At 59.9% G+C, this 23,208-nt stretch overlaps 1 long non-coding RNA gene across 3 annotated transcripts; it reads right to left on the bottom strand.

Annotated features, from left to right (window-relative positions):
- Positions 1-487: 487 nt before the first annotated feature.
- Positions 488-21,339, bottom strand: LOC138850440 (uncharacterized). 3 transcript variants are annotated; one of them, XR_011390195.1, is made up of 5 exons: positions 21,190-21,339; positions 19,397-19,560; positions 10,308-10,398; positions 1,222-1,390; positions 488-750 (listed from the first exon to the last, which is right to left on the bottom strand). It is a non-coding gene; the product is annotated as an uncharacterized lncRNA (long non-coding RNA). The 3 variants fall into 3 exon arrangements; XR_011390194.1 differs by having other exon boundaries at positions 488-764; XR_011390196.1 differs by having other exon boundaries at positions 488-764; positions 10,308-10,401.
- Between the last annotated feature and the right edge of the window lie 1,869 nt (positions 21,340-23,208).

A 23,208-nucleotide genomic window follows, 5' to 3' on the forward strand; every position in this document is an offset into this window, starting at 1 on the left:
CCCCGCCATCACATGGCCCTCCGCGGGGGCCGGCAGAACCTGGGCTCGCCAAAGCCCAGCTACAGGGCTGCGCTAATGCCCACCACAGACTCCCATCCTTAGCAGACGGCCGTGGCCCCATACGCATGCGCGGAACCGCTGCAAGGCCTCGCTGCCCTGCGCTCACAGCGACTCTGCTTCAGGCTGTGGGTCGGCTCCTGGCTGCTCCATGTGTCACGTCAAGGGCCAAGGCCGCCCTAGTTATTAACTTCCTTTTCTGATTGTGGCAAGAAAGCCAGAGGGCAAGCATGACCAGGCAGACCCACCGGGCATCTCTCCCACCTCCTGGGCCAAAGCAGGTGGCCTGGCCAAGCTAAATGGGAGCAGACTCTGCCCACCGAGTGGCCTTGGCAAGGGGGTGTGCCCAGGAGAGTGAAGACTTTTTTAAACATTTATTTTTTATTTATTTGAAAGGCAGAGTAGCAGAAAGAAGAGGAGGAAAACACACACACACACAGATTTTCCATGCACTGGTTTACTCTCTGGGTGGCTGCAACAGCTGGGACTGGGCAGGCCAAAACCAGGAGCCAGAAACTCCATCCAGGTCTCCCACATGGGTGCAGGGGCCCAGGCGCCTAAGCCCTCCTCCACTGCTTCTCCAGGCGCATCAACAGGGAGCTGGATTGGAAGTAGAGCAGCTGGGTCTCGAACTGGTGCCCACATCGGATGCCGATGTTGCAGGCAGAGGCTTAACCTGCCACAACACTGGCTCTGAGGGTGAAGAACTGAGTGAGAGCGATCATTTGAACGTTGCTGCATAAGGCCTCCACCTTCGCACGTGCAAGTGCAGACTGAGAGCTGCTGGACACGGCCTCCCTTGTTCCCCGGAGCTGCGACTTGCACAGCTTTGACCTGTGCTCTGCCTTGCCCGTCTGAAACTTAGCCTTGCTGATGGCACAACAGAGAAAGGGCAAAGAGAGCACTCGGGCTCCAAGCCTTGGGTGAAGGAAGAGCCGGGGCATCTGGTTCATTTAGAGCGGGGGAGCTTCCCTTCACCCCCACCTCTGGCACCACCCATCTTCCCCGCCCCGGCTTGGAGAGGTGAGCCCCAGGGATCCCTCAAGGCCATGAGTCGCGTTCTCAGGCCAGGAGCAGGGAGCTGGATCAGAAGTAGAGCAGCTGGGACTGGAACAGAGTCCCCTCCCACTCCCCCGGCCACAGTGACTGGTTCACTGTACTCACAGCAAATCGGGGTCGATGTGAATTCAGCGCTGAACTTTCTGTCCAGCTGCTGGGGAAGGGACGACTTCCCCTGCAGGGCTCGAGCCTGAGAAGATGTGGGCTTTGTGTTATAGGTTGCCATCGTGCCGTAACATCAACTCTGAGAATAAAGGCACCAGGACCTGAGAGACTGCAGAGAGAGAGAGGGAGAGAGGGAGAGAGGGAGAGATGGAGAGAGGGAGAGAGGGAGAGAGGGAGAGATGACCTGAGCTCCCGGATCAAGCCATGCCAGATGTCTTTGTTCTGCTTTTAAACTTTTCTACGACTGTGAAGCCAGGTAGACCAGGTGTTCTGTTGCTTGCAACAGAAAGAATCCTGATTAAATAAGCTCAGAATCCTATAATCAGAGAATTTTGAACAGCTACAGCCAAGGGTTGTATCATAAATTTTGTCGATTCGCAGAGAGTTGCAGTCCTTGGAGAGTAAGCCTAACTCGGGAACAAGGAGAGAGGCCAGAAGCTGTTAGTGAGGAGAGGCAACAGACCCACCATGCCTCCACGTGCACCTGTGGGTGCTGGCACATTTGTCCTGCAGCAGGAGCTCCCGTGGGGCCAGGCCCTGGGGAGTGAGCAGGCGCAAAGAGCCTTCTAATCAGCTCCTTGGGCTCAGCCCTGGCACCTCCTTGGCCTGCTTCCCGCTTGTGTTTCTTGAGGTGCCTCTCACAGGGGACGCTGCAGGTGGGACAGGGCGGCCAGGAGGGACTGCTGCAAATGAGGGGCTGGGAAGGGCGAAGCGTGGGTGCTCAGAGGAGAGGGAGACACTGAGGACACCCCTCCAAAGGGCTGCCCGGGGCCGGCCTCGCTGAACCCAGCGCCTGGCACCGGCATGGCACCGCCGCCTGCTCCTCCTGGCTGACCTTTGTGAGCAGATATTTTAGGCTGGGGAATGCAGGCGCACGCCTCCCCCGGCTCCCCACCTGTGCAGATGATCGACAGTTGTGCCAGCCACTGGCTTGGCTCCCCGGCTCCTTCTCTCCGCCAGGGCTGGGGTCGCAGCTGCCGCATTCCCTGCAGCACGCGGGGATCCCGCGTAGCTTTCGCCTTTGCCGCTCACTTCCTCGGAAGGCGTGAGAACGCTCCTGGGAGCCATAGACGAGGCGTTTAGGTCCACTTTCCCAGTGGCTTCCTAGTTGTATATTTTGGCCTCAGTTTATGGACTGTAAACTGGAGGCATCCCCATTAATAATCAACCTCACCCCACTCTTGTGAAATAGGCCTATGAGGTACATTCTACAGGCAGAGAAATCCAGGCTTGGAGAGGTCATGACTCCATGCACTCAGCAGTATTCATTCAACAAGCACTGGCTGAGCACTCACGACATCCCGGCATTGTGCTGGGCTCTGAGAACACTAAAGCAAATAAAATAGGTCCCCAAAACACCACCGCTCAGTGGAGCTGAGTAGCAGGCTTGCTGAGGGTTGGGGAGCAAAGTGTCCTCTCCCTGGCATACAGTAGGTGCTCAATCGATGCATGAATTGGCTGACATACCCTGCGGGCAACTGACAAGGAGGAAGCCTGGGCACAATGGCAGTGGAAAGCAGAGGACGCAGGGGAGAAAGGGAGATGTCCATTTCCAGCCCTGAGGTTGGGTTTGGCAACATAAAAGATCTATCACATCCGGGGCTTCGCGGTGAAGATCGGAATGGAGACAGGGAACGAGCAGGGGTGGCTGGCGGGCGTGGCTGCTCGGGGCCTGCAGGGGCTGAGCTTGGGGGATGAGCTCTGGAGTGGGCCCCACGTCCTCCAGTGACGGCTCCGAGAGTGGGGAAGCCCTGTGGACAGGCTGGCACGTGAGTGACGCTGGGAACGGGCAGGCGGGACCTGCACATACCAGGATGAACCCTTAGCTGCCTACTTAAGGCATCTTAAAATGTGCATGGCCCCAGAGATGACACCAGCAACTGTTTTCCTGCTTCCGGTCCATGGTCCAGCAGGTGGGCAACACCTGAGCAGTCATTGAAAATGCAGACTCCCGGGTCGGCACTGTGGCACAGCGGGTTAACACCTTGGCTTGAAGTGCCAGCATCCCATATGGGCACTGGTTCGAGTCCCAGCAGCTCCACTTCCGATCCAGCTCTCTGCTATGGCCTGGGATAGCAGTAGAGGATGGCCCAGGTCCCTGGGCCCTTGCACCCATGTGGGAGACCTGGAAGAAGCTCCTGGTTCTTGGCTCAATTCCGGCTGTTGCGGCCAATTGGGGAGTGAACCAGCAGATGGAAGACCTCTCTCTCTCTCTCTCTCTCTCTCTCTCTCTCTCTCTTTGCCTCTCCTCTCTATGTGTAACTCTGACTCTCAAGTAAAAAATAAAGAAATCTTTTAAAAAAAATAGAAAGAAAGAAGAAAATGCAGACTCCTGACCCCAACCCAGACCTGCTGATTGGAAATCCACATTAAAAAAAAAAAAAGGTTGGTTTTCGAGGTGGACAGAGAGTGCCCATCAGGAGTTGGAACAGAGAACTGAACCAGGCACTCTGATGACACACAGGCGTCTTAACTGCTACGTCCAATGCCCACCCGTGAACCCGCATTTTAAATGAGATCTGCCTCGGTGTTTAAGCCTGGCTGCACCCTAGAATCAGCCGGGGAGGCACAGGAAACACTAACGGCTGGGCACCTGCAGAGCTTCCGGTTTAGCTGGCCCGCACCATCGCCTGGACGTCACACAGGTGATGTTCATGGGCCAAGGTTGAAGACCTCGGCTTTTAACACTGCACACCACGTCCCCCACCTGCGTTGCCGGCCCTTACTGCCCAGCGGTGGCTCGACAGCCTATCGCTACCCCCACTCTTTAGAGAAGGAAATCGAGGTGCTGCCCAACTGGCAGGTTGGTGTGAAGTAGATGTCCCAGGCCCAGCAGCAGTGTTAGAAATGCACTTCCTTGGGGCTGGCGCTGTGGCGTAGGGGGTTAAAACCCCGGTCTGCAGTCCCGGCTGCTTCACTTCCGATCCAGCTCTCAGCTTATGGCCTGGGAAAGCAATGGAGGATGGCCCCAGTCCTTGGGCCCCTGCACCCACGTGGGAGACCCGGAAGAAGTTCCTGGCTCCTGGCTTCAGATCAGCGCAGCTCCGGCCGTTGCGGCCATCTAGCGAGTGAACCCGAGGTTGGAAGACCTCTCTTTTTCTCTCTGTATCTCCTTCTCTCTCTGTGTAACTCTAGCTTTCTAATAAATAAATTAATCTTTAAGAGGGAGGGGGGCTTCCAGGATGCCTTGCGCAGCCTGTCCTGCCTGACTGTGTCCCATGAATGCAGGAGGGACAGGTGGGGGAGGGGAGGCAGTGGCACTCCCCATCAGCAGCCGGAGCCAAGAGCAGGTTGGTGAGCTGGGAACTGCAGTCGGATGCTTGACCCCAGAGGGCAGGGCAAGTAGGTACCAGGCCTGTAATTGTGCCCACACTTCAGGGCAACTCCATGGACAGGGAGAGGCTGCCCTCTCTCTCTGATCCCCTGTGCTCTGCCCAGCAGAGAGGGAGGGAGGCCGAGTGCATCCAGTCCACACTTCCTGAACACCTACTGTGCGTTCAGCATGAGAGTGACAGCAGGGAATCAAGGAGAAGATGTGTGAAACTGGAGTGGACGTTCAGTCTTGCGGTAAAGACGCCCGTGTCCCATACCAGAGGGCCCGGGTTCGATGCCCGGCTCCAGCTCCTGAATCCAATAGGAATGGGAATGGGAAGGCAGGGACGCTGGCATCTGCTGAGCACAGCTACGTATCCTGCCCTGTAAGAGGAATGTGTGTGAACACCTACTACGTGCAGAGTGCCATGAAAGGGGGTACGTGTTGCACACCCACCAGGCACTGGCTGGGAGAGGGGAACTCCTCTGGGTTGAATTCCGATCGTGCACCAAGATTTCAACCTCAGAGCAGTCCTTCCAGGCGGCCTCAGGAAACACGGGGCTGCTTCTACAAGTTCAAGGAGAGGGGCGGGCGGCAGGCACAGCCATTAAGATCCCCATTAGGACTCCACGTCCCGCCTCAGAGCGCCTGGGCTCCGGTCTTGGCTCTGCCTCCAAATCTCAGCTTCCTGCCAACACACATCCCGGGAGGCAGTGGCGACGGCTCAAGTACTTGGGTGCCTGCCACCCACGTGGGAGACTCGAACTGAGAGTTCTCAGCTCTCAACTTTGGCCTGGCCCAGCCCCAGCCATGGCAGGCAGTCGGAGGGTGGACAAGCGTTGGGAGATCTGTCTGTCTCTCAAATAAAAACAATTTTGTTCAAGTCCAAGGGAAATTCGAATCAAGAGATAAGTTTGTTTTGGTGGGAAATTGTTGAAATCCATGCACAATTTTCTTGTAACTTCATTTTCCGTGAACTTGTTGGAGGCCCCTTTGGGCTTCCCTGCCTTTGCCTCCCTCCCCAACAGGAAGCCAGTGCCCCCCCAGCCAACGCCCAGCTCTTCTGCCACCAGGAAGGCTGTCTCCACTGCTCCCCACTTCCTCTGTGGGGATCTGCAACACCCGGGCCCCTGTGTGTCCAGCCCTTCCTGCGGCCAAAACGGCTCTGAGCGCTGCTGTGCGTTCGCTCTGGGCTCCCCTCCAGCCACTGGCGCTCCTGGGAGCTGCTCACGTTGAGGCCGCTGAGCACCTGAGGCGCTGAGAACCAGCAGGTGACAGAACCTGAGCTTGGCCCGTGGCCTGGCTACTTTCCAGGCCATCGAGTGGACGACCCAGCGCCGTTCTGGGCCCCCCGGGTGTGGCCGTACCCAGGGGATGCCCCCTGCTGTTTTACTAACAGGAGCTGAAGCCTCGTCTCTGCCTTCAGCGTCCTCTCCCACTCCCCTCGGGGTGCAAGACCTCTTCCTGGGGCTCACCTGGGACGATCTGTCCCCGGACTGGGACCCACGCTGACCCCTGTGGGGAGCTGGGCTCTCACCTCCCCCCTCCCCGGGAACTCGCGTGCTGCATTTTCCCACAATGCCCTCCCTCCCACTTCCCAGAATAATTGCTGAACAGATTGCATGGCAAGGAGAATTCCTGGATTATGGAGTCATGATTCTAAATGGCTGTTTATCTGAGTTTTCCTTCATTTTGTTTAAAAAAAATAAAAGTTCAGAGGTAAGTAAGTGAGTCAGATGCAAAGGAGACGGAAGCTTTGTCCCTCACCCCGTGGAGGAGGGCGTCCCGGGCAGCACCGTTGGAGCCGGCGAGGGAGGTGCCTCGGCCACCGGCCACCGGCTGCCGGATTTGGGATCTGCTCCCAACTTGCCTGGCTCGGCTTTGCTCATTGTCTCCCCACTCTGCACGCGGGAAGAGGAAGGAGCCCCGAGGGCTGCAGTAACCGGGCCAAGGTCATACCGCTGACACGCGCCCGCCGTGGTGCTGGGATGGAAACGCCAGCGGGGCTGACCCGCGCCACCTCCTGCCTGTGACTGGTGCACTCTCCAGCTGCCTCCCAAATGCTGCTCCGAAGGGACAGAGAGACGCAGACAGGAAGTGACCCTGTGAGATCATCCGGCTGCTAGGTGGCAGAACCTGTCGTAGGAGCCATGCTTGGAAAGACCAGGTGCTGGCCTCTGTGGGCAGGCAGGGCTCTGCCAGAACTGGGCGGGGAGGGGGGCAGGGGAACCTGCCCGCAAGAGGTGATGGCCCTGGGGACGAGCTGTGCAAACTACTGCGCCCTCAGTCTAGGGGCAGAGCTCAGGGCCCTGGCTTCCCCCAGCACCGACGCTCTGGGCCACTCCTTGGACATCGGAGCATGAACCGCCAGACACGAACCACCAGGCACTCACAAAGCTCTCTGCTGCCCTTTGAGGTGCCATTCACGCAGCCAGATCTCAGCCTCTACAGTTTATCACCCATCAGACCCTGGACAAGTAGCTTAGCTATACTGAACTCAGTTTGTTGAGCTGTAAAATGGGTTAACAATAGCACCCACCTGGTAAGGCTGTTGTGGGAAGAAATAAGTTAATTGAAACAAAGGGCTTAGGGCAGTGCCTGGTGCAGTAAGTGCTCAGTAAATGCCGGTTGTCGCTATTCTGCATCTACTGAGCACCTGTGTGCTGGGATGTAGAAGGGAGACCCGGGCCAGTGAGCCCAGGGCCAGGGGTTGGGTGAGCAGTGGTGAAGACCACGGTGCACATGAGCAGGGACGTCAGGCCATGGGAGAGGGTCAGGCAGGCTCGGGGAGAGGATGTGGCTAAGCCGCCTCTTGTGGACAAGGCGTCATCCACCACCTGGACCATCGTGGAGGGCAGGTGGACACGGGGACACGGGAGCAGAACACAGAGATCCGGAGGGGGAAGGCATTGGGTGCAGTGGTTAAGACTCCGCTTAGGACTCCTGCATCCCACGTCAGAGTGCCCGGGTTCGAGTCCTCCCTCTACTTCCGGTCCAGCTTCTTGCTAATGTGCGCCCTGGGAGGCAGCAGGTGATGGCTCAAGTGCTTTGGCCCCGGCCACAAATGTGGGAGACCGGGGTGGAGTTCTGGTCTCCGGGCCTCCACCTGGCCCGGCCCCGGCTGCGGAGTTGGGGAGTGAACAAACAGACGGAAGATCTCTCTCTGTCTCTCTCTGTCCCTCTGCGTTTCTTTTTTTTTCTTTTCTTTTTTTTTTTTTTTTTTTTTTTTTTTTTTTTTTTTTTTTTTTTACAGGCAGAGTGGACAGAGAGAGAGAGAGAGACAGAGAGAAAGGTCTTCCTTTTGCCGTTGGTTCACCCTCCAATGGCCGCCATGGCAGGCGCGCTGCAGCCGGCGCACCACGCTGATCCGATGGCAGGAGCCAGGTACTTCTCCTGGTCTCCCATGGGGTGCAGGGCCCAAGCACCTGGGCCATCCTCCACTGCACTCCCTGGCCACAGCAGAGAGCTGGCCTGGAAGAGGGGCCACTGGGACAGAATCTGGCACCCCGACCGGGACTAGAACCCGGTGTGCCGGCGCCGCAAGGGGGAGGATTAGCCTACTGAGCCGTGGCACCGGCCCCCTCTGCCTTTCAAATAAGTAAAAAGTTCTTAAAAGAGGCCCAAAGAGAAGGAGAATCCTGGCACATTTAGGAGTTGGACAGCAAGACGGCCAGGGTGTGACAGGCAGCCAGGAGGGTGCACAGCGCGAGGGAGGTAGGGGCCAGGCCATCCTGGGAGCTGTCGCGAGTTGAGTTGTCCCCCCGCCCTGCTCCGGAGAAAGTGATGTTGAAGCCCTAACAGCTACACTGCCCCACCCCCACCCCCAGCTCTCAGGGCCGGGTTAATCCATAGAAGTCTGGCCGTAGGCACCTCTCCGGAGTCCCCGCAGCTCTGGGAAGCACCCTCCCCCATCATCTCTGCCTTCTCCTGCTTCCTGTAGGACCCTGCTCGCGGGGCCCACGCGGGGCCAGCGCCCCAGCCCCTGCTCACTGATGAGATATACAGCTGGCCTTGGGCAGGTGACAGGGCCCAGCTGGACTGGCGTGAATCATGTTTAGCGCAAGCAGGAAACAGAGGGGAGGGGAGGACAAAGCCCAGGCAGGGGAGGGGCGGGGAGGGGCAGGCAGCGGAGAGACCCATTCATTTCCTGCCGCCTGCCGTGGGGCGGTTTATCTGCGCGCCTCAGCTGTGATGGGTGCTGTGTGCCAGCTTCTTGGGCGCCTCGGAGATTTGCCAGGCCCGGGAGGGGGCGGAGGCACCGCGCGCGGCTTCCGGCCCATCCATTACGCTGTCCAGGCCTGTCTTTCAGCGCTGTCCAGGGGTGAAATTGCGTTACATTCTGCCTGGTAATGAGGTGGCGCCCGCTGCGGCCCGGGGCCAGGAGCTCGGCTGGCACAGGCACCCCCAGCCGAGACTCATCTGGCCCAAGAAGCCAGGGAGGAGGTGTTGGAGGGACGAAGAGACGTCAGAGGCAGTGGGCAGCACCTGAGTGACTCAGGGGCACGTTTTTTTTTTTTTTTTTTTTTTTTTTTTTTTTTTTTTTTTAAGAAAATGTTCTTGGGCCGCTGTAGCCTAGCGGGTAAAACTGCCGCCTACAGTGCTGGCATCCCGTGGGGGCACCGGTTCAAATCCCAGCTGCTCCACTTCCCATCCAGCTCCCTGCTAATGGCCTGGGGGGAGCAGTGGAGGATGGCCCAAGTGCTTGGGCCCCTGCACCCACGTGGGAGACCTGGAGGAAGCTCCTGGCTCCTGGCTTCAGCTTGGCCCAGCCCCGGCTGTTGCAGCCATCTAGGGAGTGAACCAGCAGATGGAAGACCTTTCTCTTTCTCTACCTCTCTTTCTCTCTCTCTCACTTGCTCACTCGCTCTCTGGCTTTGACTTTAAAATAAATAAATAAATCTTTGAAAAAGACAAAATGCTCTTGTTACTTAAATTTTTTTACATTTATTACTTTTTTATTTTCCCAGTAAAGTCTTTTTTTTTTTTTACTTTTATTTATTTAATAAGGCAAACAGACAGAGATAGCAAGAGCTCCCATCTGTGGTTCACTCCCTAAAAGTGCCCAGCAGCCAGGACTGGGAGCCTGGAACTCAACCGGGGTCTCCTTAGGGCGCCAGGGACCCTAGGACTTGAGCCATTGCTTGGTGCGTTCCGGAGCGTGTTGGGAAGAACCTGGATTCAGCCAGGACTTGAATCTGGGCACCCCAAGATGGGAAGCAGGCATCCCAGGCTGTGTCTTCACTACAGTGCCAAATGTCTGCCCCACCCCTCTTATTAAAAAACAAATTTGAAGGCTGGCGCTGTGGCGTAGCAGGTTAAGCCACTGCCTGAGCCAGTAGCATCCCACAGGGGCGCTGGTTCATGTCCTGGCTGCTCTACTTCCAATCCAGCTCCCTTCTAATGCGCCTGGGAAAGCAGGGGAGGATGGCCCAAGTCTTTGGGCCCCTGCACCCACATGGGAGACCAGAAAGAGGCTCCTGGCTCCTGGCATCCTCTGGGCCCAGCTCCAGCTGTTGCAGCCATTTGGAGGTGCAGATAGGCTGTGCCGGGAGGAGGGGCACGGGACCACTGGCTCTCATGTGTTGTAGAAGAAGCAGTGATGTTTCCTGAGAGCCTTTTAGATCCTAAATCACCTTCTTCCCGTGGTGGCAAGCAGCTCAGGGAGGAGAAGGTGTCCTGGGCTCTTGTCCTGTTTGCCAGCGTTCAGCTTTACCTTGCTGGGTGTGTGCTGGAGCAGCGACTTTGTCTGTCGGTAGATGGCCATTGCTACGAAGCGTGGGTCCCCCATGGCCGGCTTCCCGCAGCTGCTGTGAGAATCAGGGGGAGAAACCTCCATAAAACACTCCGCAGGGGCCGGCTCCACGCAGGCACTGGGGATGGTGCGGGTGGCTCCGTCTTCTCAACCAGGGAGCACAGGAGGGAGGGACAGCCCTGGGGCAGGGGCGCGGGGCTTGGGACCTGAGAAGGGGACCCAGAGTCCTTGCCTCCTAGGACACAGCCACTTGTCCTCCAGCCACAGGGTCGACTGCCCACTTCCTGCACGCCCTAGACACATGGCCATCAGCCGGGCAGCCTGTTTGCCTCCTCCTCGGCGACTCATCTTGGTCCGCCCTCTTTTATGGGGACAGTTCCGACCTTTCCCCTCCCCACAAGCCTGCTTTTCCTGGCCAACCTCGGGGACACAAACTCCCACGAAGCAGCCCTGGACTCTCAGGCCCCGGACGGGACTGAAATCTCTCTGTGAGTCAATGAAGGCGGTAGATCAGTGAACAGGCATGTGGGAGAGCGAACCGACGACAGCGGACAGCCCAGCCCTCTCCTACACTGTGCTAACTGCTCTGCCCAGCACCGCCCACAGACAGGTCCTGCCCTGGTGCCAGCTCCGCTGAACACTGCGAGTCGCTGGGACCTGCCCTCTGCGATCTGCCCTTCTTCCAGCCTCGGCAGAGGGGAGAGCTGACCGTGGTCACTGGTGTGGGGGGTGGGGAACCTCAGCGGTCGTGGGGAAAGGTGGTCCCTCTAAGGAAGGGGTTGCTGTATCCTGCCCCCTCCCCACCGCAGAGCCCTGCGTCCTCACTCACTGGGCGGGCTCTCCGTCACTCGTCCCCTGATCTTTAAGGAAAGTAAAGTCAGGTCTTGCTGCTAAGTATTTGTCTAAGCTGAACAGAAACTGGCGCCGGGGCCGGCACCGGGGCTCACTAGGCTAATCCTCCGCCTGGGGCGCCGACACCCCGGGTTCTAGTCCCGGTCGGGGCGCCGGATTCTGTCCCGGTGGCCCCTCTTCCAGGCCAGCTCTCTGCTATGGCCCGGGAGTGCAGTGGAGGATGGCCCAAGTGCTTGGGCCCTGCACCCCATGGGAGACCAGGAGAAGCACCTGGCTCCTGCCTTTGGATCAGTGTGGTGCGCCAGCTGCAGCCCACCGCCCACGGCGGCCATTGGAGGGTGAACCAACGGCAAAGGAGGACCTTTCTCTCTGTCTCTCTCTGTCTCTGTCTCTCTCTCTCCCTGTCCACTCTGCCTGTAAAAAAAAAAAAAAGAAAGAAAAGAAAGAAAAGAAAAAAGAAACGGTGCCGGAGGAAGTCTTTGATTTGATGAGCGAATCCATTGACTGGGGGCGAGCGGGTCGGGGCTGGGGGGTGGGGTGGGCAGGACAGGTGCCCAGTTGCTGAGAGCAGAACGTGCCTCCCAGGGTCTGGTGGGGGTGCGGGGGGGGCTGCTGGAGTGCCCCATGACAAAAGCACAGCACTGTCCCCCCTCCCAGAGGGTCAAGGAGAGGGTGGGTCTTCCGCAGGAACCTGTCCTCCTAGCCTGGGTGCAGTCAGGAAGTGCAGACTGCACACTGGGGGTCCCTGGTGGGCTCCCAGGGGAGCTCTCTGGACTCAGCTGGCCCTGTGTCTGGATGCCAGCTCCATCCCCACCCAGCTGTGAGGTTTTGTAATCTGGGCCTCCCTAAGGCTCAGTTTTCTGATCTGAGCAATGGGTCAGCTAGCACTGACTTCACGGAGTATTTGCAGGTGTGGTCACCTGCTCTGCACCACCCTGGGGCCATGCCCGTGGTCAGCAGAATAGTGGCCCCACAGTGTCCTTCAGAGCCTGTGGCTATAGGACCTGACAGGGTAGGGGATGGGGTCAAGGTTGCACAGGGGTTACAGTTGCCTATCTGGGGAGATGGTGCGGAGCTGGGGCGGTGCCAAACGCATCCTTATCCCTGAAGCCAGGAGCTGAGAATTCCATCCAGGTCCTCTGTGACCGTTACCAGGAGGCTGGCATCGGGAGTGGACCCAGGACCAGAGCCAGCACTCTGATGTGGGATGCGCGTGTCCCCAGCAGTGTTTACCCTCGACCCTGGACACCTGCCCCGGGAGTGGTGACAGTCTTGGCTCTTATAGGCATTTGGGGAGTAACCCTGTGGATAGGAGCCTCTCTCTCTCTTTCTCTTTCTCTTTCTCCCTTTCAAATAAAAATTCAAAAGTAAAATCAAAATATGTGGATTGAGTGAACAGAAGGAACCCTGGCCCGAGTGTCAGACCCTTGGAGCCCATTCCGGCCCCGCCCCGGCTGCTGGGTCACCAAGGCGACTCCTCGCGCCCAGACGCCGTGTCTGTGCCTGCAAGCTGAGCAGTGCGCATTCCAAATCACTGCCCAGCCTCCAACTCTCAGTTCTAACTGTGCCCCGCAAGCTGTTAGTGCTCCCTCGCGCCACAGCCCTCCTTCCCACCTGCACTCCACTGTCCGCTGCCTGCTCCGGGCCAGGGCCGGGGCCGGGGCCGGGACTGGTGGAGCCGGGGCCCCATGCAACAGACGGTTAATAAAGGCGTGGGGCGGGGGACGGGGGTGGGGGGAGGAGGAGAACCGGTGTGTGCGGACTTCGCTATGACAGATTGGTGAGAGCGACAGATTTAATATCCTGCCGTTTGCCTTCCCCAGCCCGGGGGCCAGAATTGATTAAATAAATGTGAGTTCTGCAGCCCGGGCTGCTGCGGGTTAGGTTGTCGCTCCTACGGCTGTCACCGTCCTGCCCACTGCCCAGCTGGCCCCGGCCCGAGGCTCACGCCACCCCACTGGGCGTCCTGTGGAGCACACCTGGTCCCCTCCGTTCACACCACACAGCGAGGCAGACGGGCCCTGAGCCAGGTGAGAAAAGGGGCACAGGGCGGGGGGCTGGGGGTGGGGCAGTGGGAGGTGACGTGAGGAAAGGCAGGTTGGGACCCTCCTGAGCGCTCTGTCTGGGGATGTGTCCAGGTTAGAGGGGGCAGGGGCCCAGGATGGCGGAGAGGGGGAGGGGCTTGCCCAGGAGACTGGCGCTGAGCCCTGCACCTGCCTCCCCGCACACAAGTGCAGCCCACCACCCTGCTTCTACTCCAGTTCCTCGCAAACCAGCTCAGGAAAGGCAACTAGGGGGTGATGGGGTTGTGCAGCCCGGGGCTCAGCCTGAGCACCTGGCTCTCTGGGGACAGCCCGTGTTGCTGCATCCCTCCCCAGGTGCAGAGCTGAGATGGGGGCCGCTCCCCTCCCATTACCCCCAACCTCGCCGCTGGCTCTAGTGGCCCTTTGCGGTCACCGGGGTATCCCCGCTCGCTCTCTCCATAGCGCTCAGCTTTCGTCCTCCCCAGTGAGACGTGGGCAGATTCCCCGCTTCACAGATGAGGAAGCAGGTGGGGAAAGGCCCGATCTCCCAGCATCGTGGCTGTACAGCTGGCCACCTGGACAGACGGCTTCTCTCCCAAGGACCCCACCTGTGGGAAGGAGGGAGTGCAGACCCCTGCACCAGGCTCTGCTTGGCCCGAAGGCGCCCCTCATGCCAGCCGTGGCCTTGACCAGCCCCAAGGAGCCGCCTGGAGGCCAAAAATGAAGATCGCCACTTTGTGAAACAGAAGAAGGCATTTCCAGCCCACCCCCTGCTGCTGTAGGGGGCAGCAGACAGGTGGGCGCGGCAGGAGCTGGAGGGTCTGGGGGAGGGGTCAGGTCAGTGGCTGCGGCAGACAGCTGGGCCGTCGCCCGAGGGCCACTGTCACCCTGCCTCATCGCCTGAGATGCAGGGGTAGTCGCCCAGCCATGCTGCCCACACTTGCTCAGCCGAGCCCTGGGGGCTGGCGAGGGTGGGACTGGACATAGCCTTCTCTTTGCGTCGAGAGTCACTGAAGTGCTGGGAGGGAGGACCAGAGACTCCCTGGACTCCCCCCAGTTCACACAGCAAACACCAGGAGAGCTGGGAACATCAGCTATGTGGCAAAGGCATCCCTTGGGGCCGGCGCCGTGGCTCACTAGACTAATCCTCTGCCTGTGGCGCCGGTACCCTGGGTTCTAGTCTCGGTCAGGGCGCCGGATTCTGTCCCGGTTGCTCCTCTTCCAGTCCAGCTCTCTGCTGTGGCCCAGGAAGGCAGTGGAGGATGGCCCAGGTTCTTGGGCCCTGCACCTGTATGGGAGACCAGGAGGAAGCACCTGGCTCCTGACTTCGGATCGGCACAGTGCGCTGGCCGTAGCGGCCATTTGGGGGGTGAACCAACGGAAGGAAGACCTTTCTCTCTCTCTCTCTCTCTCTCACTGTCTAACTCTGCCTGTCAAAAAAAAAAAAAAAAAGCATCCCTTGAACACTGGCCCATCGGCACCTCCCACACCCCAGCCCTGTGAGGAACACACAGGGTGAGGCCAACAGGGGCACAGGAGAGGTGTCTAGGGTGTGACCTTGGACTTGTTTTATGCTATGTGAGAAGCCCCTCCCCCACCCTGCCCTTGCCTCCCCTCCTCCTTCCTTGCTTCCTCCTCTTCCTCTTCCTCTTCCTCTCAGGGGAAAAGACACAGAACAAAATTTGCCATTTTAACAATTTTTAAAGATTTATGTATTTATAAGGAAGGCAGAGTGACAGAGAGAAAGAGAGAGACAGTCAGAAAGAGATCTTCCACCCCGTGGCTCACTCTCCAAATGGCCACACCGTCTAGGGCTGGGCCAGGAACTCTATCCTGGTCTCCACGTGGGTGCAGGGGCCCAGGCACTTGGGTCATCCTCTGCTGCCTTCCCAGGCGCGTTAGCAGGGAGCTGGACATGGAGACCGGGCCTGGAACCAGTGCTCCGATACAAGATGCCAACATTGCAGGTGGCAGCTTAACCCGCCGCGCCACAACACCGGCCCCTACTGTCACCATCCTGTGTCCAGCTCAGTGGCGCTCACGCTGGGTGCAGCCATGACCACATCCACCTGCAGAACTTGTCATTTTCTCCGCTGAAACTGGGTCCCCATTAAACACCAACCCCCATTCCTCCCTCCAGCCCCTGGCCTCTGATGTCCCGCCTTCTGTCTCTGAATGACTGACCTGGGCCCCTCCCATGAGCAAGATCAGACAGCATCTGTCTTCCTGGGCCTCGGCCTCTCTCCCCACCGCCCCCGCCCTTCCCTAGTCCTCTGCAACCTTCCCTGGCGCTTACGCCCCGCCTGCGCGCTCACGGCCATCTCCCTCCTCCTCCATCCTCATTTTAATTCCGGGAGGCTGAGCCATCATTCATCCCCCAGCGCGGTTTACGACATCCGTGTCTTGTCCTTTGCTGCTGCGAGCAATGCTGCACTTCGGGCACACAACTCAGTGCCCCCGGTGACTCTCGTGGGTGGATTTCTTTGAGTGGAATTGCTGGGTCAAAGGGGTCAAAGGGTTTCCTGCATTTTTTTTTTCCTTAATGCAGTTTTATTTGAGAGGCAGAGGGAGAGAGACAGGTAAAGAGTTTTCTGCTGTCTCACTCCTCAAGTGCCTGCAGTGGCCCCTGGCTGGGGCTAAAGCAGGAGCCAGGAACTCAATCCAGGTCTCCCACGTAGGTGGCAGGACCCCAGTCACTTGGGCTGTCACCCATTGGCTCCCAGCGTCTGCACCTGCAGGAAGCTGGAGTCCCAGCTGGAGCCGGGGATCAAACACAGGCAGCCTCTGACGTAGGACGCAGGTGCCGTAAGCGCCAGGTCAAACCAGCTGCCTGAGGGGTGTACATTTTTAATCCTGAAGTATACCTCTGGTCAAGCCTGCTCTCTGCCCATGACAGATGCTGCAGCGAGGGCCGGCGGGGGGACACCCAGAGCGGTGAGGGCAGGGGCTGCGGACCCCAGTCCGTCTCCGCTTCTCCCAGCTCTCTCAGCCTCCCCCCTCCACTTTGCTGGGAGCGGGCAGGGGGACGCCCCACTCCCACCCCAATCCATGGTCCTGGGTCCCCCTGGAAGCTGTGTCTTGTCCCCAAGCCTGAAGACCCAGCCAGGGAGAAGCTCAGTTGCCTTGCCAGCCAGCCCTCAGGGGTCGCTCAGCCCCCTCCCCCACCGCAGGCCTGGAGCACGGGACCGCTCGTCTGCATGGAGGCCCTGATTACATTGTGGCCCATTCCTGCCCCTAGCCAGTGACCCATCCAGGGGTGTTCATGCTGGGCCCTTCTTTTCTGAGAAAATTCACCACCCATGGTTGTGCAGAGCAAGCTGGGAGTCAGGGAGGCACTGCAGGCCTGGAGGAAAGGCCTAGGGAGGGGGCAGCGTGGGGGGAGGCAGCTGGGGACCGGGGACGGGGTGCTGTGTGCTGTACGGGGGCCCCCAGCCATTCCCAGCAGCGTGTGGGCCCTCGGGAGGAGCGGCCGGCAGTGAAGTGAGATCAGCAGCCCTTGCTCATCAAATCCCGTGGGTGCCAGCCTCAGTGTTTGTAGTTCCTCCCGCAGCCCAGACAGGACCCTGCTTTATGCAAGAGGAAACAGCGGAGCAAGTGGGACAGACTGGCTGAGACCGCGCACTCCAGGAGCTCGGAGCCGGGTCTGCCCCGCAGCTCCACCGCCAGGACAAGCAGGCCAGCTTTCGGGACAGAAGCTTGTCCTGCGTTCACGGGGTTACCTGGTCCCCCACTTCCCCACCTGACTCCGGGGGCAGACGGGGCTGGAAGTTCCCCACATGGCTCGTGCCCATATCTCCTTGCTCAATGCAGCCACGTGGCTGTCAGCTGCCAAGGTGGCACTGGCAGAAACGTCAGCCCAACGCCACCCGCCAATCCAGCAGAAGCTGGGAAGCATGGAAGCTTCTGGAATCCAGAGGCTTGGAAGTCAGCTTCAGCCTCCTCCGCACAGCCACACACCTGGCCTGCCTCGGGACACGCGCAGGAAGCACCAACGCCAGTCTCGCCCTTGAGGTCTGCCCCAGGTGGGCTGGGGGATAGGCGGTGGGGGGTGGTCTCCCAGCTGGAAGAAGGGTCCAAGACTGGAGACTGCTATGAACCTCGAGTGAGGCCCCGGTGCCCTAGTCCTCACGGGGGAAGTCCTGGGAGCAACAGCCCTGATTACAGGATGACTGGGGGACACAGTTGGGCCTTTCGCCCCTGGATGGCTCATGTGACCAGTGGGTGTCGACCGAGGCCCGAGGGCCACCCCACAGCTCAGCCCCAGGAGCCACCAGCCCCAGGGGCCTGCCCAGCTCCTCTCCTCTGGCCCTAATCCTGCAGTCTTACAGGATTCATTGCTGACAATAATTAGGTCTCACAAGAATAAAACTTAAATGAGTCCAGAGCCTTCGGGGGTGGCATTAGCGTGCTAACTCTGTTTGTGGTTTAAATATTAATGTCAGGGTGTAATTACCGCTCACTGGCAGAGCAGTGGCTTCGAAAGTTTCAGCCTCACAAACGGGCCCATCCATCCTGGATGGCAGGGTGCGAGGGGAGAATTTGGTGTTCTGGAATGTTCCGGAGCACTTAGACCTCGGGGCCTCTACTGACAGCCGGGGCCCAGTCTGGCCTGCAGAGCTGTTTTAAAGTGTTAGCCTGCAGCGTGTTCAAACACAAAGAATAAAGCTGCAGGAAAACCCGGATTGATCGGAGCGCCTAAGCCTGGGGAGGCGGGGGCTGGCTCGCTGCCCTGAGTGGTGGCTGTCCCCTGGAGACGGGAACTCTCCAGCTTGCCACAATCTTTACCCCTCCCTGCTGACCCTCCCAGCCCATTCCTCGCATTTGCTTGTTTGTCTGAGCCCTGCCGACATTTGCTCTTACAGCTCCTGGCTTGGAATTTTGAAAGTCGGGAGTGAAGGAGGTTGGAACCCAGGAGTCCCGGAAGGGACCCGGCTGCTGATCTGGGAGAAGGGGTGGGCCTGGGCAAGGGCCAGGCCTTGCCCACCTCCATCCTGCCCACACCCTGGCCTCCCGGGCAGGGACCGTGGCTGACACTAGAAGCACACCTGTCCCCAGGAGCATGCCACCAGGAGCGAGGGGGTGACATCGGGGGTCTTGGGTCTTACCGCGTATTTCCGTGGGGTATTCTGTTCCTGACTTCACTGCCAGCATCCCCCCAAGGCCTCCCCATTTCCAGCCCAGAATGAGAGCCGGGAGTGGGGGCAGTTGCTAGTGACCCTGGACAGAGCCATGACCTCCCAGACTTGCACCCCTGCACAAGCACGTCCACTTCACTGTCTCCCCACTTTGCTCCGGGCCTCCCTGGGGATCCAGCATGGCGCACCATCTACAGAGGGGTCCGAGTTAGTTCCCCGCTGGGGGTTAGCACTGAGAGGACAGGTTTTGGCTGGCAGTGACCTTGACATTCTGTGGGGGCCCTAGGGCCAGCATCCAGCCAGAGCTACCTGAGCAGAGATGGGGCTGGGGCTGTGATAGCTCGAGAGAGCACAGCCCCCATCCCGGGGAGCAAGCAGGGCTCCTGGGGACATCAGCACCCTCGCTGGCTGACAGCAGCCCGGGCCACTGCTTGCCCAGACCGGATGGGAGAGAGGAGAGCCGGGGGGAGGCCAGGCAAATGGCACAGGCACATTCCCCATCACATGGCTCGGTGAACGTTTGCTGAGTGGCGGTTGGACTGAGTGGGTAAGTGTGGGCTGGAGTTGGGCTTTTAGCAGATGGAGGAGAGAGGGTGCGGGCAGCACAGCCCCAGGGCAGAGGGGAGGGCAGGGAGGCCGAGGCTGGCCGAGGAGTGTCCGGGAGGCAGAGAGAGCCAAAGGGGGGAGGGAGCGAGAGTAATTCATTTCACTCCATCTCTGTTCATTTTGGACAAATAGAGCAGAAACTGCAGACCAAGGAAGGAGGAAACAGGGCATGAAATTGCACTGTGCCTTGTAATAGCTCCGCAGCCCGGCGGCCCGGGGCCAATAACCCACCACTCAGCGTGGCCCGCCCAGGCGGCGGGGCAGCCACGGCTGCGCTCCCCTGCCCCGGGAAACTCCTCTTCGCATCCATGCCCCCCTCCCACCCCGGAGCAGCCACAGGGCCGAGGACATGCCAAGAAGCTGGGGAGGGGACTTCCCTTAGACCCTGGGGAGAATCCCTGGGGACATAAGGGGTCTGGTGAATTAACATCACCTGCATCCTGATGAGCAAAGGCGCTTCCTGGGGCGGCTTCTGGCTGCACTTGGGCTGTGGACACCGTGCCTTGGGGAACAGGGTGGGAGAGTCCGGAGGGCAGAAGGCTCTCTGCACTGGGGCCGGCTTTCTGGGCGCCCCCGTCAGACATGGACGCAGACACGCTGAGAGAGGTGCCGAGGACAGAGTGAGTTCCTGGCCAACAAACTCTGGGGACCCAGCTGCAGGGTGGAGGGGCGGGGCAGTGGGTGGGCCCCACGTGCCTGACCTAGGGGCTCCCTGCTCTGGAGTCTGCCTCTGACCCCTCTCCTATCCCGCCACAGATGAACCTCCCTCCAGTTCAGCCCGGGCTCCCCTGGGCCCACCGGTCCTGAACTGGATCGTATCAGCCTAAGTGACAAGGCCACTGAGTATGGAGCGCTTGTCACATCACTCCTCACTACAACTCCCATGCAGTTGTCTCCCTCGTTTTCAAAGACCAGAAACTCCCTCATTTCAAAGCACAGAGATGTCGAGGAGGTTGCTCAAGGCCACACAGTTGACAACGACAGAACTGGGACTGGAACCCAGGCCACCAGTGCCCCAGCTGCTGCCTTCACCTGGGAAGTGGGTTGGGGGTTGGGGAGGAGTTGGTTTGTGTTAGCGGAGTGGACTGAGTGGTGGGTGGTGGGTGGGGTAAAGCATCGATTGATGGCTCGAGGCTGGGTCAGGCTGGGAGGAGGGCTGGAGGTGCATGGAGAGGTGGTGGGCGTGGGCGTGGGGCGTTCATTTGTGGAGTGCACAGGTGGCCCAGGGCTGGATGCCTGGACACACGCGGGGCTCACGGAGCCTGGGGTACAGTGTGCATTTTCGCTCCCCCAGCCTTGCCTTTGCCGCTCTTCCCAGTGAGAACTCCCTCCCTCACGTCTCCCCCACCCTTAGGCCTCCCTCAAGGCTCAGCCCAGCCCTGGGCCACCTTCTCCAGGCCGGCACAGCAGGAAGCAGCCCCAGCTGTTCCCAGCTCCCGCCCTCTTCATGCCTCCGCCACACCTGAGCCCCCAGCAGGGCAGGCCCCTCTTTCCGACCCCTCCTCCACAGCGCTCGCCACCGTGTGGCTCCCAGCTACAGAGAACTTGCTTCTGCCCAAGCCAAAGGTCATGCAGGTCAACACGGGGCAGGGGCAGAGCCTGGGCACCGGCCGGCAGCCCCAGAAGCCGGTCCCAGAAGACCAGCGGAGGAGACGCCGCGGCACGGGTGCCTCCAAAGGGCGGCAGCGCCCCCTCCCTGGCTGCGGAGCCCCTGGGTCCTGCTCTCCCCGCCGGCCACTTTCTTCCCAGTCGCCTCCTCCGTGGGAGGAACTGGGGGGCGCTGGAAGGGGGGCTTCGCTCCACCGAGGCAAACTCATTCCCTGCTGATCGGCCTTACTGACGGTGCACAGTCTTGCACGCGCCAGGGGTGGCGATATCTGATGCTGTCAACGTATTCCAACCCCAATCACCACGCAACCTCCTGCTTTCCAAGCTCCCAAACACACTGCCGCCCAAATAAGCCCGCTTTGAAGTTCTAGAACAGCCGCCCTGGGAGGGAGCCGGGGGATCCCCCAGCTGACGGGCTGCAGGACGCTGGACCTGCGGTGGGGCCGCCTCCTCCTCCCTCCTCCCCCTCCTCCTCCCTCGTGTTCCCTTTCCCTCCTCCTCCTCCTCCCTCTCCCTGCTGACTTCTTCCTCCCCTGTCTCCCATCTCCTGTCTTTGCTTCTTATCCTTTCCCTCTATCTCCTTCCCCCCCCCTCTGCCTCATCCACCCCCTCGCTCACCTCCTCCCCTGCCCAGGGCCACTATGGGCAGGGAGCCCTCGCACCTCTGAACCACTGGTTCTCAGGGGGAGCGGGCAGGGAAGCCGCGGGCCAAGCCTCTCATTGGGCCGTTTGTTCCGGGAGCAAGAGGGAGCCTCTCTCCAAGGCAGCACAAGCAGCCCTTCTAAAGAACAGCGGACAAAACCTCCGTCTCTGCCCGGCACTGCCCTGAGCACGCCCCTGGGCTGGCCGTCTGCCCAGGATCCGCTCAGAGGAAGGCCAAGGTCCCAGGAAGGCCTGGAGGGTGCTGGGCTCCTGGGAGCATTTCCAAGACCCCTGAAGAATGCTGGCCGTGTTTCGGGTGTGGCAGGGCCATCCACCGGGCTGTCTGTCTGCCGGCGGAACCTGGAGGTCACTGAGCAGCTCTCATGGACTAACTGGGGAGCCCCTGGGGCCAGTCCAGCCCACTCAGTGGATCCAACCCCAGGGTTGAGGCCCCTGCTTCACCCTCCCTCGGCAGGTAGCAGACTTGGCGGAACCCTGAGACACGCCCACGGAAGGGGACCTGCGGGGCGGGGAGGGGGGCTCCAGGAGTGGGGGGTGGCTCCAGGAGGGAGCAGGGCCGAACAAGCCTCACCCAGCTTGCAGGCAGCTGGTTCTTCCCCTTCCTCAGCCTCACCCAGCGGAGCCCAGACAGACGAGAGGCAAACAGGCTCACCTCTCCAGATCGCAAGAGCGTCGGAGTTTTTTCAGATTTATTTTTATTTATTTGAAAGACAGAACAACAAGAGAGAGGGAGAGACAGAACGAGATCTTCCGTTTGCTGGTTTGCTCCCCAAATCATCCCAACGGACTGGTCCAGACTGAAGCCAGGAGCCGGGAACTCCATCCGGGTCTCTCACGTGGGCGGCAGGGGCCCAAGCCCTTGGGCCATCATCTGCTGCCTTCTCGGACACGTTAGCTGGGAGCTGGATTGGAAGCAGAACAGCCAGTGTTCAACACTGGTGTCCTAAGCGGCGGCTTAACACGCTGTGCCACGGCGCCGGCCCCGGGAGAGGTTGCATGTACACCCGGCCACGAGTTCAAAGTGGATCTTTCAAGAGCTCGGGAAATTGGGGTGAGGTGGCGGCTCCGGGGCGGTGCAGACGCAGACAAGTCCATCCGTGGTCGACAAGGCTCCACCTCCAGGAAGTACCTGTGAATGCCCCAGTGACCCTCCAGGAGAGGAGCCCAAGCCAGGCCATGGGAGCCAGGGCCCTTCCATTCTGTGGACCACAGCCGTGAAGAGGACGGGCCTGGGGGAGGGGTCGCCTGCCCAAGGCAGCCTCGCACACACACCTCGGGAGCCCCAGCCGCTAACCAGCATCACTGGGGAATCAATGCCTTCATTTTTGGCCTCTGAACGGCCAAGGAGATGATCATTAAACACTCAGGCACTAATTCGACAAATCGCAGCCTTTTAAACTGTCTCAAGGAGGAGGACCCGGGCTCCCACCCAGCCTTTCTCATTCTTTATAGATTTCCCGAGCTGAATAACAGATCGTCGCTGGTGGCTGATAGGCAGGGCAGGAAGGGCAGCTGCCGACCGGCCGGAGAAGCAGCCCGGCACCGGCGCCGCCGTGAGGGTTTCCCTGGAAAGCACTTTGAAGGGCGGCGGTGTCGGGGGAGTTGGAGGGACCAGCTCAGAACCAATGAATTAAACATTTGCTGAGCTCTTCCGAAGCAGCTGCTACCAAAGAGGGGAACCGCTTTAATTAATAAAGCGCAGTCAGAGAGCAGGAGCTGTTTTTCCAACACTGCACCCCGGGGGCTCCAGGAGCAAAATCAACAAAGCTGGGAACCCGCAGCCCCCCTGCCGGGCCTGGACTGGGGGGGGGGGTGGAGGGAGGCAGGTGCACCTCTCTCCTGGTCTGCGGTGAGAGGGCTGCTCAGAGGGACCCCGAGAAGGTGGGGACAGCCTGGCCTGGCCTCCACGCCCAGCCCAGAGCCCCTGCCCTAAGCAAGACTCCGATTTGCGGCAGAAAGAACCCAGACTGAGAG

The sequence above is a fragment of the Oryctolagus cuniculus genome, chromosome 7, assembly GCF_964237555.1.
Source record: "Oryctolagus cuniculus chromosome 7, mOryCun1.1, whole genome shotgun sequence".
Classification (NCBI taxonomy): domain Eukaryota; kingdom Metazoa; phylum Chordata; class Mammalia; order Lagomorpha; family Leporidae; genus Oryctolagus; species Oryctolagus cuniculus.